Genomic DNA, 13,252 nt, shown 5'->3' on the forward strand with positions numbered 1-13,252 from the left:
CCTCCGGCTCCGTGTGGCCTGCGTAGGTCCCTGTGGAAGCGATGGTGGCTCCTCAGGGTTAGGAGGCGGGGCCTGCACTTGTGACGCTGTTGGCGGGGTGCCCGTCTGAGAGGAATAGGGCGGGGGAAAGATGTCGTTCTCCTCTGTGCCTCCCTAGAGAATGGGTTTCTCTTCCGCCTTTGGTCTGAGAGGGAGGACCTGCAGAGGTGGAGGGGGAGCAGTTGGATTAATCAGGGGAAGGAAGGACTTGACCCAGGCTGGGGGCCATCAGGTCATTCGATGAGGCCTCGCCAGGTCACGATGTATGGGATCTGGTCCTGGTGGCCCGTCCATGGGCGGAAGACGTGGTCCTCTACCCTGGTAATCAAACTCAAGTTAAAAGTCCCTTCGGGGGGCCATCCAACATTAAAGGAGGGCAATCAACCGAACATAAAGTTGTCCATTTCTTTTTCTTTACATCTACACTATTGTTATGGGCAATCATCTTAACGTCCCCCCAGTGGACTAGTGTAAGATCTAGAGGGGAAGATGGGGTGTTGCCCATAGTATTTATCAGTCCGTCTGTTTCGTCAACAAAGAAATTAGAACAAATATCACAAGACACAAGAATGACACAGACAGACAGAGGGCCCAAATTAAACTACCGCGGCTTTCAGATGGTCTGGACTCTCGGCCGTATGGATTCCCTGGCTCGATTGTGCCAAAGACCATATGGATAGGACTCACATGTCCCAACAGGGTCACAATGTCCTCTGAGGTTTCAGACGGACTAGTGTCCTGGTGGGGTGTCCAGTGGGGAACACCCACTCCGACAAGGATGGGAACGTCTCCCGAATCCTCCAGGTTGCCTTGCTAGCATTCCAGCAACAAAAAACTGAGATCAGATGGCCGCAACCAAAGGGAAAGTATAGAAAAGACAGGCAGACAAAAAGACAGGCGGACAAACACAGTTTTACAAAAACTTACCCGGCCAGTTGATAACAAACCTTTTGGGGTCGGTTCCTCTCGGAGGTCTCTGGGGGGATCCCGGAGGAGCCCCCAAATGTTGTACCCCATCCACTGGACCCCCAAAAGACCACCGAGGACCCAACACACCAAAATGCAAAAGCAAAGGTTTATGGTTTATTCGGGCTTAAGCTTGGGCTCTCAGACCTCACCAACTCAACGGATCCATGCTGAGAGCCCAGAGTAATGGAGAGTGGAGCCTTTTATAGGTTTTAGACAGAGAAGGGGGCAGATATCGAAGATACATTTTGGTTGGTTCAAGGAGCCTGTGCACGCCAACATAATTTTAAACTGATTGGATGTATAAGATGCAGCCCTGGAAGTTTCTTATTGGTAGGTGCTATTCTCAGGGCTGTGGAATGTGCTGACTGTTACCTGTGGGGCCAGGAGTCTCTGTTTTTACCTTATTGGGCAGTTTTTATGTTCGGGCTTGGTTAATCTACAGTTTCCTAGAAGGGGGGTGGGGAATAGCAGGTGGGGGTCAGGGCATGCCAGAGTATGTCTAGGCATGTCTAAAGCAGCAGCCAAGCATTTTACAGAAGCTAAAAGAGCAATTAGTGGGGGTCTGGAGGGATTGGGGGTAGCGGGTGAATGAAGAGGGTCTCAGGGTTCTACAGTCTCTGATTATTTCCATAACAAGAGCACTTTCTGCTCTTGCAGAGGACCTGAGTTTGGTTCCCAGCACCTACATGTCAGCTCTGTTGCCGTCTTCTGTCCTCTGTGGGCACTGTACACACAAATACATACATACAGGTACACAGACAGACAGACAAGCAAAACCCTTGTAAAAATTAAATGAATAAATGAACAGTTATGCATGTTTATTTTTATTTATGCGTGTGTGTGTGTGTGTGTTTGTGTGTACAGATGCCCCCAGAAGCCGGAAGGGGGTGTTAGATCCCCTGGAGCTGCAGTTGTGGGTGGTTGTGAGCCTCCTGGTGTGGGTTCCAGGAACCAAACTGGTATCTTCCTGGAAGAACAGCAACTGCTCTTAACCCCAAGCCACGTCTCTTAACCCCTTTTCATATTTTAATATAACAGTTTTCATTTTTAACATAGAAAACAGAAATAGAACTTACAAAAGCAAAAGCATTTGGAGTCAGCAGATGATGGTGTTTCTGTACGTGTTCACTTCTGTGGTGCTGGAGATGGTGCTTAGGCCTCTGACCTATGCTAGGCAGGCTCTCTGTCCAGAGCTATTTCTAGTTCTAAGAACTGGAAAAGCAAAAAGTGTGGGAACCCCTGCTGTCCACTGTATGCTGGGGCAGCAGGTCTTTGCTCAGGGTCCCCAGGCAGCCTGGGGTTGTGTTTCCCAGGGGCTAAGTGCCAGTGTCTCCTCTTGAGGACCTGACCACTGCACAGTGGTGGCCACACCTCAGTGTTCCACATTGTTATCGTGTTGAGCTTGGTCATCGAACTGGCACTTTACAGAGATCTGCCTGCCTCTACCTCCCTAGTGCTGAGATAGCTGTGAGCATTTTATGTGTGAAATTTCTGCTCCTCCACTGGAATCCAGGCTCCAAGATACCAGCCATGTGTGTGCAGATGCCCTCAGATGCCATGTGCCCCAGATGTCCCCAGTGCCTAGACCAGTTCCAGGCACTTGGCAGCTGTGCAGTGAATATTTGTTGAAGGAACAAATGATCTCATTAAGTTCTCATGAGACCCAGTGAAGTGGAAGCCACTGGTTTCCCACTCCAGGGTTAGGAATCTGAAAGAGGGCACGTGGCATGGCTAAGATCATTCCTCTCAGATTCAGATTTTTAAAAATAGACTTGCTGGACTGGGGAACTGGTCAGCATGTAAGGTCAGCATGTAAAAACACTTGCTGCCCAAGCTTGATGACCTGAGTTTGGACCCTCTGAACCCACATAGAAGCTGGATCCAGTGGCTGGTGTCTGTAAAGCCAGCTTTTCTATGGCAAAGATAGGAGATCCGCCTGCCTCTGCCTCTCAAGTGCTAGGATTAAAGGCATGCGCTACCATGTCTGGCAATGTTTTTTTTTTTAAACTTGTGTGTGTGTGTGTGTGTGTGTGTGTATTTTTATGTGTATGAGTATCAGGCTGTGTCCAGGGCCCAGATGTGGCTCATTGGACACTTGACCTCTGAGAGGAAGAGTCCATTCTATTTTGTAATATTTTATTATTTTCATTTTATGTGATATGAGTATATTGTTTCATGTATGTAAGTGTACCAGTGTCGTGCAATGCCCTTGGAGGTCAGAAGAGGATCCCCTGGAACTGGAGTTACAGATAGTTGTTAGCCACCCTGTGGGTACTAGGATTCAAACCCAGGTCTTCTGCAAGAACAGCCAGTGCTCTTAACCTCAAAGCCATCTCTCCAGCCCCACTCTCTAGTGTTTTAACAACATACCTGGGACAGGTTATATAAAAACCACAGTTCCTGTAGCTAACAGGTGCAGAAGCTGAACAGCACCCCGTCTCCCGACACTTCCTTCTGACAGCACAAAGGGGTGGCCTTCAGTCTCTCTCCTTTCCATAAAGCCACTGGCTCCAGGCCCACCATCAGCAGAGTTGTTGGGGACTAAACTTCTATCACTAGAAATGGAGGGGACACAGTCAGACCTTAGCAGCAGAAGGCCCTGTCCCCCACCTCTCTCCCAGTTTCCGAGGTCACAGGCAATTCTTCCGGGGTCACAGGTAAGTCTTGCTGTCCCTCATCCTTTCACATGTCTGTGTCCATTGTCACAACTCTTCTTCCTGTTTGGCTCTGTGTCTGTGTCATTTAAACCAACACAAGGCATTTTCTAACCAGAGCCAAATCAGAGCTCAGGCTGCCCATTTGAGTCCCAAATTATTATTTGGTCTGCTAGCACATGGCATTTGAAATGTGTGCTTTCTTCTTTTTTAATTTTTCTTTTTTTTTTTTGACATGAGGTCTCCCTGTAGTCCCAGCTGGCCTGGAACTTGCTATGTAGATCACATCTCACAGAGATCTGCCTGCCTCTGAGTGCTGGCATTAAAGGTGGGCACCACCACGCCGGGCACTTTCTTTTTTTGGAGACAGGGCCTTGTGTAGCCCAGGCTCTCAAACTCTCCATGTAGCAGAGGACATTGAGCCCTTGATTCTCTTGCCTCCACCTCCCAAGTCCTGGAATTAGAGGCATGTACCATCATTCCTGGCTTCTTAAAACTTTTATTTTTATTACATTTTTTAACTTTTTTTGGGGGGGGGCTCTTTTTGAGACAGGGTCTCCCTGTAGTCCCAGCTGTCCTGGATTCACCATGGAGACCAGGCTGGCCTCTGCCTGCCTCTGTCTCCCAAGTGCTGGGATTAAAGGCGTGTGCCACCATGTGTACGTGTATTACCTACATGTAGGTAAGTGCACCGTGTCACGAAATGCCTGCGGAGGACAGAGAGGTTGTCGGATCCCCTGGAACTGGAGTTACAGACAGTTGTTAGCTGCCGTGTGGGTGCTGGGATTCGAACCTGGGTCTTCTGCAAGAACAACCTGTGTTCTTAACCACTGAGCCATCTCTCCAGCCCCTATTTTTATTACATTTTTATTTAGTTATTTCATGTGTTTGTGTATGTGTGTGCATACACATGTGCCATGGTGCGTGAATGGAGGTCAGAGGACAACTTTTAGGAGTCAGTTTTCTCCTTCCACTTTGTGGGTCCCAGGGATTGAACTCAAGTTATCAGGCTTGGCAGCAGGCACTGTTATCACTAAGCCATCTCACCAGCTCCTTATTTATTTATACATTTATTATTTTTTAAAATATTTTATTATTTTTATTTTATGTGTATTTGTGTATTGCCTGCATGTATGTGAGTGCACCCGTGTCGTGCAATGTTGCGGAAGTCAGAAGAGGGCTTTGGATTCCCTGGAACTGGAGTTAAGGACAGTTCGTAGCTGCCATGTGGGTGCTGGGTGCTGGGAATCAAACCTGGATCTTCTGCAAGAACAGTCAGTGCTCTTAACCGCTGAGCCATCTCCTCAGCCCCCTATACATTTGTTTTTTGAATTTTATTTATTTTTATTTTATGTGTATGAGTATTTTATGTGTATGTGTGCCACGTGTATACCTGGTGCCTACAGAGACCAGAATGCATTGGATCCCCTGGAACAGGAGTTACAGATGGTTTGTTAGCCATGATATGGGTGCTGGGAACCGAATCTGGGTCCTCTGTAAGAGGACCAAGTGATCTTTTTTTGGTCTTTTTGACACAGGGTCTTCCTGTAGCCCCAGCTGGCCTGAACTCAGTATGTAGACCAGGCTGGCCTTGAACTGCCTATGTAGCTAACAACTTTGAACTTCTGATCCTCCTGAATTCTGGGATTCCTGGTAGTCACCAGTATTTAGGTCGTGCTGGGACATCAACTCGGGGCTTCCTATATGCTGGGCAGACACTCTACCAATGGAGTCACGTCTTCAATCAATGTATCTTTTTGTTTTGGTTTCTTGTGACAGTCTTACTACAAAGCCCAAGCTATCCTCAAACTTGATCCTCCTAAGAGCTTGAATTTCCTAAAAGAGGTTTTCTCTTTAAACATCAGTGCTGAGCTCAGCTCAGTAATCTGCCCCAGGAAGAGAGGAGGGGACAGACAAAGTGTTACCATGTGGTCACTATCTGGACTGGGTGTTTCTTGGCATCTTAATCAAAGAATTGAAAAAGAACACACAGACTGCAAAGTGGTAAGAAGATCTTATCCAAAGGCAAAGTGAGGGGCTGGAGAGACGGCTCAGCCATTAAGGACACTTGCTGCTTCTTCTTCCAAGCACTCGCGTGGTGGCTAACAACCATCTGAAACTCCACTTCTAGGAGATCTGATGCTCTCTTCTAGGCTCTATGGACACTGCACACACAAGCGCACTTACATTCATGCAGACAGAACATTCGTACATTTAAAATAATAATAAAAACAACAACCAAAAGGAATAAAAGTACAACTGGTCCATTTCAAACAAAAGCGCCTCGTGTGCATTTAGATGAACAGAAAATACCAGCTGTGCTGGGCGCTTTAGTGTCAACGTGACTCACCTGGGCTGAGGGAGCCTCCATTGGGGAATCGCCTTCATTGGACTGGCCTGTGGCCATGTCTGAGGGGCATCTTCTTGATTGTTGAGTGATGTGAGCGGTGCCACCCCTGGGCAGGTGGGCCTGTGTTGCATACGAAAGCAGGCTGAGCACCGGCCAGGGGAGCAAGTCAGTAAGCAGCGATCCTCCATGGCCTGTGCTCCAGCTCCCGCCTCCAGGTTCCTGCCCTGAGTTCCTACCTTCAGCTCCCTGAGGAACTGTGACCCGGGAGATGTAAGACAAACCCTTTCCTCCCCAAGTTGGTAGTGGTCAGAGTGTTTTGTCATAGCAATGGAGAAACAAACTAAGACACTAGCTGTCTGCTAATGCCGACTGGTCTAGCTAACCCCACCCAAACTGGAAATTTAGAGAAGAAAATTATTAGCAGCCAAGCTTGCCTAAGGACATGCACATGTGCGATGGTCATGCAACTGAAAAACTTTAAGATAAACAGGATAATCTGGGTGTGGTAGCCCTGGCCATTAGTGTCAGTATGTGGAGGCAGAGACAGGCTGATCTCTGAGTTTGAGGCCAGCCTGGTCTACATAGCCAGTTCTAGGCCAGCTGCAGCTACAGGGAGACCCTGTCCCAAAAAGACCAGAGAGAGAGACAGAGACAGAGAGAGAAGATTGTGCTCTTTGGCGGCACCTCTGTCGCTAGAAGATACATTCTGAAGAATTTCAGGGTGACAGTGGTAACATCAGCCAATTTTATAACAATGACACAAAAAGAAAATATCTATTCACACAAAACCACAGGGTACAAATGTAGCAAAATGTTAACTGTTGCAGATCTAAGAGGTACTCTATTTCAACTTTTCCCTCTGTTTGAAACACATTGTTTCTATGGCTGTGGTATTGTCACTGCACTGTATCCTTGTGTCTATGCCTGATGACCAGGACGGAAAGTTAGAGCTCCACCTAGAGACTTGGAGACACATGAAAACCTTGATGATTCCCACAAGTGTCTGCTTTGTATCAACTTTGCCTGAACAACAACAACAAAAATGATACAACACATGAGATCCAAACTTAGTTTCCAGAGATGTTAACACAAGACTTCAAAACAAAGAAATAGGGGCTGGAGAGAGAGCTCGGTGGTTAAGCACACTTGCTTCATCCGGGCATGGTGCCCAGCACTTTGGAGGCAGAGGCAGGTGGGTCTCTGTGAGTTCAAGGCCAGCCAGTGCTACACAGTGAGACCCTGTCTCAAAAACAAACTTGTTGCTGCTGCAGAGGACCCAAGTTTTGCTACCAGCTCCCACGTCAGGGGGCTCAGATTTGCCTTTGCTAACTCCAGCTGCGGATCCGACCTCTTTCTGTGGGCAATTGCATTCCCATGCACATACCCCCACACAGACGTGTAATTAAAAATAAAATAAATCTCCAGATGTGGTGGTCCATGACTTTAATCCCAGCACTGGGAGGCAGAGGCAGAGACAGGCAGATCTCTTTAAGTTCCAGGCCAGCCTTGCCTACAAAGCAAGTTCTAGGTTAGCCAGGGCTACATAGTGATACCCTGTCTCAAAAAAATAAATAGGGGCTACAGAGATGGCTGAGTGGTTAAGGATTGGACTGTGCCTCGGAAGTGTCAGATGAAATAAACGCTTTCCTTCCCCGAGTTGCTTTGAGTCATGGTGTTTATCACAGCAATACAGAAACAAACTACAACTCTGTACATATACCAAAAACTAGTTCAGGCCTGATTGACTCACTGCCTCTTATACCAGACATGACCCAAAATATGTTTGAATAGAAACTGACCATACAAAGGGAGTTTCTAAGGGCTGCTAGGGGAGAAGGTAATCTATTGTCTGAAGTGGGGTACGCATGCAGGTCGATGCAGGTGAGGGTTCCAGGTTCCAGCTGCATTGTTAGGAAAGGTGTGCACGGCCCAAGCCAAGTAAAGCCCAGGTTGGTGAGCTTTCCCCACACCCACCTCCCTCGGGGAAACACTTCACCTTCCTTCAGCCATGATCCGTCTACTTGCTGATAACCTGTAGGATAGACGCATGTCCACCTTTTGTTTAGCTTGTTTTCTTTTCCCATTTTTGAGACAGACTATATGTAGCCCTGCCTGGCCTAGAACTCCTAGGGATCCGCCTGCCTCTCCCTCCTGAGTGGTAGATTAGTCCTATGTCACAGACCCAGCTGTTGTTTGTTTGTTTAAAGACTGGGTCTTGCTGAGCCACACACCTTTAATCCCAATACTCGGGAGGCAGAGGCAGGCAGATCTCTGTGAGTTCAAGGTCAGCCCGGCCTATATAGTGAGTTCCAGGACAGCTGGGGCTATAGGGAGACCCTGTTTAACAAACAAAAATATTTCATTTTTATTTTATACGTATGAATGTTTACCTGCATGTATGTATATGTAGCATAAGCATGCAGTGCCCACAGAGGTCAGAAGAGGGCTTCAGATCCACTGGAACTAGAGTTATGGGTAGTTGTGAGCCACCATGGAGCTCCTGTTTGTTTTTTTAGACAGAATCTCAATATGTAGCTACAACTAGTCAGGAACTTTCTATTAGATCAGGCTGACCTGGAACCCAGAGATCTGCTTGCCTTTCTATTGAGGGCTTATTTTGCTTTTAAGACAGGGCCTTGGGGCTGGTGAGATGATTCATTGGGTACCAAACCTGACAACCTAAGTTTGATCCCTGGAACCCACATGGAGGAGAGAATGGACTCTGGCAAGTTGTCCTCTGACCTCCACATATGTGCTGTGCCATGCATTCACTCACACCCACACCTATACACACACAGAATAAATCAATCAAAATGTAAAATATAGTTTTTCAAGAAGACAGGCTCTCATGTAGCTCATGCTGGCTTTGAACTCCTGATCATACTGTTTGCTCCCCAAGTGCTAAGATGAAAGGTGACACCCCAAATCTGGCTTTGGGATTCCTTTTTTGTCTGTTCTTTCTGAGACAGGGTCTTACCATGTAGCCCTGCCTACTCTGGAGCTCATTATGTACACCGGGCTGACCTCGAACTCAGAGATCTACCTACCCATCCCCCAAGTGCTGGGATTAAAGTTGTGTGCTAACCTCAAACTCTTGATCCTTCCGCCTTAATGTCCCAGGTTCTGAGAGTCAACAAAACAAAAAAGAACAAAACAAACTGCCCCTTCCAAGAAAAAGATAAAATTTATTCTGAGCTAAGTATGAGTGACCGGCCTGGGAACAAGAATCCAACTGCCCAAGGGCCAGGTTCCATCAGGGACAAGGTTCCAGGAACCTTTTTTATTTTATTTTTCCAGTACCAGCAATTGAAGCCCAGGGCCTCAGGTAAAACCAGGTCTTTTTTTCACTTTAAATTTTCAGACCTGTCAACCTCGTAGCACAGTAGGCAGCCTGTCAGTCTCATGAATTTTGAGACCTGGACTTAAGAAATTGCCCAGACACACCTTGAAATGATTATCCTCCTGCCTCAGCCTCCAGAGTGCTGGGATTACGGGCATGCAGCACAACACGTGGCTTTATTTCTACTAAGTATTGGGCATTTAATAGGATTTTTTTTTTTTTTTGGTTTTTTTGAGACAGGGTCTCCCTGTAGCCCTACCTGACCTGGAACTCCCTCTGTAGACCAGGCTGGCCTCAAACTCAGAGATCCGCCTGCCTCTGCTTCCCTCTGCTAGGATTAAAGGTGTGTGCTACCACCCCCAGCTTTAACAGGGTTTAAAAATATTTTGAGCTTTCAAATCATTTTATCTTTAATAACATGGCAGTGGGGGCTGGAGAGATGGCTCAGCGATTAAAAACACTGGTTGTTCTTGCAGAAGACCCAGGTTCAAATCCCAGCACCCACATGGCAGCTAACAACTGTCCATAACTCTAGTTCCAGGGGATCCGACAGCCTCTTCTATCCCCTGCAGGCATTGCATGCCACGGGTGCACTTACCTACATGCAGGCAATACATGCATACGCATAAAATAAATTTTTAAAAAATTAAAAAAAAAACCTGGCAGTAATTCAAAATGTGAAGAAAAAAAGTCACATTTGTTTTTGTTCCCTTTATGGGGGATGCCCCTCACTGTTGACTCAGTCAAAAGCAAGGATGAGATTGGATTCCAAAGAGCCTGGGATGGTTAAGAAGGCTTAATGGGGGCTGGAGAGATGGCTCGGTGGTTAAGAGCACTGGCTGCTCTTGCAGAAGACCAGGTTCAAATCCCAGCACCCACATTCCACATGGCAGCTAACAACTGTCCGGAACTCCAGTTCCAGGAGATCCGATGGCCCTTTCTGTCCTCCATGGGCATTGCACGACACGGGTGCACTTACCTACATGCAGGTAATACATGCATACACATAAAAATAATAAATAATTTTTTTAAAAAAAAAGAAGGCTTCATGACTTGCAGATTGATACCTTTGGTTATTCTTGAGCACGAGGCCAGGAGGGGACAGACAGCAGGAGACATTAAGGAACCCTCAATGGACAGGACACAGTTATTGAGTCATGAGCACCCTGAAGCGTTTCTTGATTGTGTTTGGTGTCACCAGTATCTCAGGAGAACTGAACAGGGTGGGCTGAGCAATCCTGTTGGCCCAGTGGATAGACACGATCACCTGCTCATTAAGGTAATACTGGAGAGACATCATCGTGCTCAGCCAGACCAGCCTCTGACCGCAGCCAGCTGTGTGTGCCGGCCTCATTATTTTTATGTGTATGAATGTATTGCCCATTTGTAAGGACACCTATGTCGTGCGATGCCCTCGGAGGTCAGAAGAGGGCGTCAGATCCCCTGGAACTGGAGTTATGGAACGTTGGCCAGCATGTGGGTGGTGGGAACTGAACGCAGGTCCCCTGTAAGAGCAGACAGTGCTTTTAACCATTGAGCCACAGGCTCCCTTAACTGGATGTTTCAAGTTGAATTTTGTGAAGGCGAAGGTGGGGCTTTGAAATAACATCTGGAGGGTGAACCGTCCTCAGCTCAGGTTGGCCCCAAACTCACTCTGTAGCTAAGCATGATCTTGAACTCCTGATCCTCCTGCCTCCGCCCTTAAGTGCTCACAGGCGTGCACCACATGTGGCATCCATAAATGCTAACACTACTACAGGTGAGGTGGACCAAAGAGTCAATGAAACCATTTTCTTGTGTCAGTTCCTGCCTCTTGGGTTTTTGGCAAAGCCTTGGGCCAGCACTGAACCGGTAATGGACACAGCTGTGCCTCAAGTTAGAGAAAATTCAGAATTGCCAAATGCCATCTCAAGATGCTGCGGAGTGGGGGGGAGGGCAAGGGCTTGGAAGGTGCAGCCCTCCTGGGGTGTGTCAAGGTGGCAGACAGGAGATGTGATTGGTGGCATGTTTCTGTCCTGCTGGGCTGGGCGGATGGGGGTGGTCCCGGAAGAGGTGTTCCCTACCCTGCCTCATTTCCAACTGCCCTCAGGCTGACTGGGGAGAGTGGGGAGAGACCCGAGACACTTGGAGCAACCTCTAGGCAAGGGCGTGGCTGCTCTCCCTGGGCACAGCACTAGGACCTTACCTCTTCCTCATTTCCTTTAGTATAGCTGAGAGCCACGGAGCTACCTTGGCTCACAGCACAGCTTGTGGGGCAAATCCCTGATTTCTTAAAGGCTCCTACACTGAGATTTTCCTTAATGTGTGTGTATGTACATGTATGGCGGTATGCTCACATGTGCGTGTGAGTGCATTCTCTGCATGGGCACGGGAAGACCAGAAGAGGATGCCATGTCCTCCTCTACCTCGCTCTGACTCTTCTTTTGAGGTAGGGACTCTTCCTGAATCTGGGACTTGCATTTCCTTATCTAGGCTGGAAGCCAGTGAGTCCCAGTGATCTTCCTGTCTCTGCCCCCCACAGAGCTGGAATCTTAGAGGTGTGTGTGAGGCCTAGTTTGTTACCTGGGTTCTAGGATCTGAACTTTGTAGGCATATGCAGCAAGCACTCTTAACCACTGAGCCTTCTCCCAGCCCCTTGCTATTTTCTTATTTATTTTTCTCCTACTGGGAATTGAACCTAGGACTTGCACGTTAGGCCAGTGCTCTACCACTGAGCTCCATCCCATCCCCAGTCCTCTTTTTACTGCGTGTTTTGACCCAGGGTCTCACTAAGTTGTCCAGGCTGGCCTTGAACTCAAAATTTTCCTGCCTTGGTCTCCCTTGGGGTGACAGTCCTGCGCCACCAGGCTTTTCACCTGTGATCTTAAGATGCCAAGAAGATGCTTCTGGCATGGAAACCAGGATGCTGACTGAGACATCAGATGTTCTTGGGCTTCTCAGACACCTGTTTTGTGCTAAGTGGTCCCTCAGCATGGGACTGTGCTGATGTTTCTGGGGCCTCAAAACAGACAAACATTTTTAACTAACTGGCTTGTGACATGGATTGTTTTTTGCAATGTAAAATGCTTTCTTTAATGGATATTTAAAAAATAATAAAAGCTTAATTACCACTTGATGGGTAATTACTGTGCAGTGCCTGCTCTGCAATTGTGTGAAGCTGATTTGCATATGAGATAATGTTGCTGTTAGTGCTGTTGACACAGCTTTATACCAGAGACTTGTGCTTCCTGGGCAGATTCTGCCTCCCTGGAGAGGGCTACAGACCACCTATCATCAGCTGCGCCATCTTTATTATGACTTTGTCAGGCTGGATGGAGGTCAACGCAGGGCACCGAGACTCCAACATACTAATTTGGTTTAGTTTTTTGTTGCTATTTTGAGACAGGGTCTCACACTGTAGCCCAGATTGACCTGGAACTCACTATGTAGCCCAGGTTAACCTCAAACTCAGGGTGATTGATCCTCCTACTTCAGCCTCCCAAGTGCTAGAATTATAGGTATGGGCTATTATGCTGGCTTGCTTTTTTGTTTTTTGAAACAGGGTCTCATGTAGTCACAATTCATAGTTGTTTGTGATAGGTAGAGAGCGGGCGGGAGCGAGCGGGTGGCGCGGATGGAGGAGGCAACGAGGCACAGATGGAATTCTCAGTGGGATACAGATTTATTTCGCATGGGGCAACACAATTCATAGTTGTTTGTGATAGGTAGAGAGCGGGCGGGAGTGAGCGGGTGTCGCGGATGGAGGAGGCACCGAGGCACAGATGGAATTCTCAGTGGGATACAGATTTATTTCGCACGGGGCACCTTTCCTCGGAGAAGGGAAAGATGTCAGGGAAGGGAAGGGAAGGGAAGGGAAAGATGTCAGGGAAGGGAAAGATGTCAGGGAAAGATGTCCAGGAA

The 13,252-nt window shown here is 47.6% G+C and overlaps 1 pseudogene; it reads right to left on the bottom strand.

Annotated features, from left to right (window-relative positions):
• Positions 1-10,499: 10,499 nt before the first annotated feature.
• LOC103729829 lies at positions 10,500-10,649 on the bottom strand (annotated as a pseudogene).
• Between the last annotated feature and the right edge of the window lie 2,603 nt (positions 10,650-13,252).

The sequence above is a fragment of the Nannospalax galili genome, unplaced genomic scaffold, assembly GCF_000622305.1.
Source record: "Nannospalax galili isolate Female #2095 unplaced genomic scaffold, S.galili_v1.0 scaffold933, whole genome shotgun sequence".
Classification (NCBI taxonomy): domain Eukaryota; kingdom Metazoa; phylum Chordata; class Mammalia; order Rodentia; family Spalacidae; genus Nannospalax; species Nannospalax galili.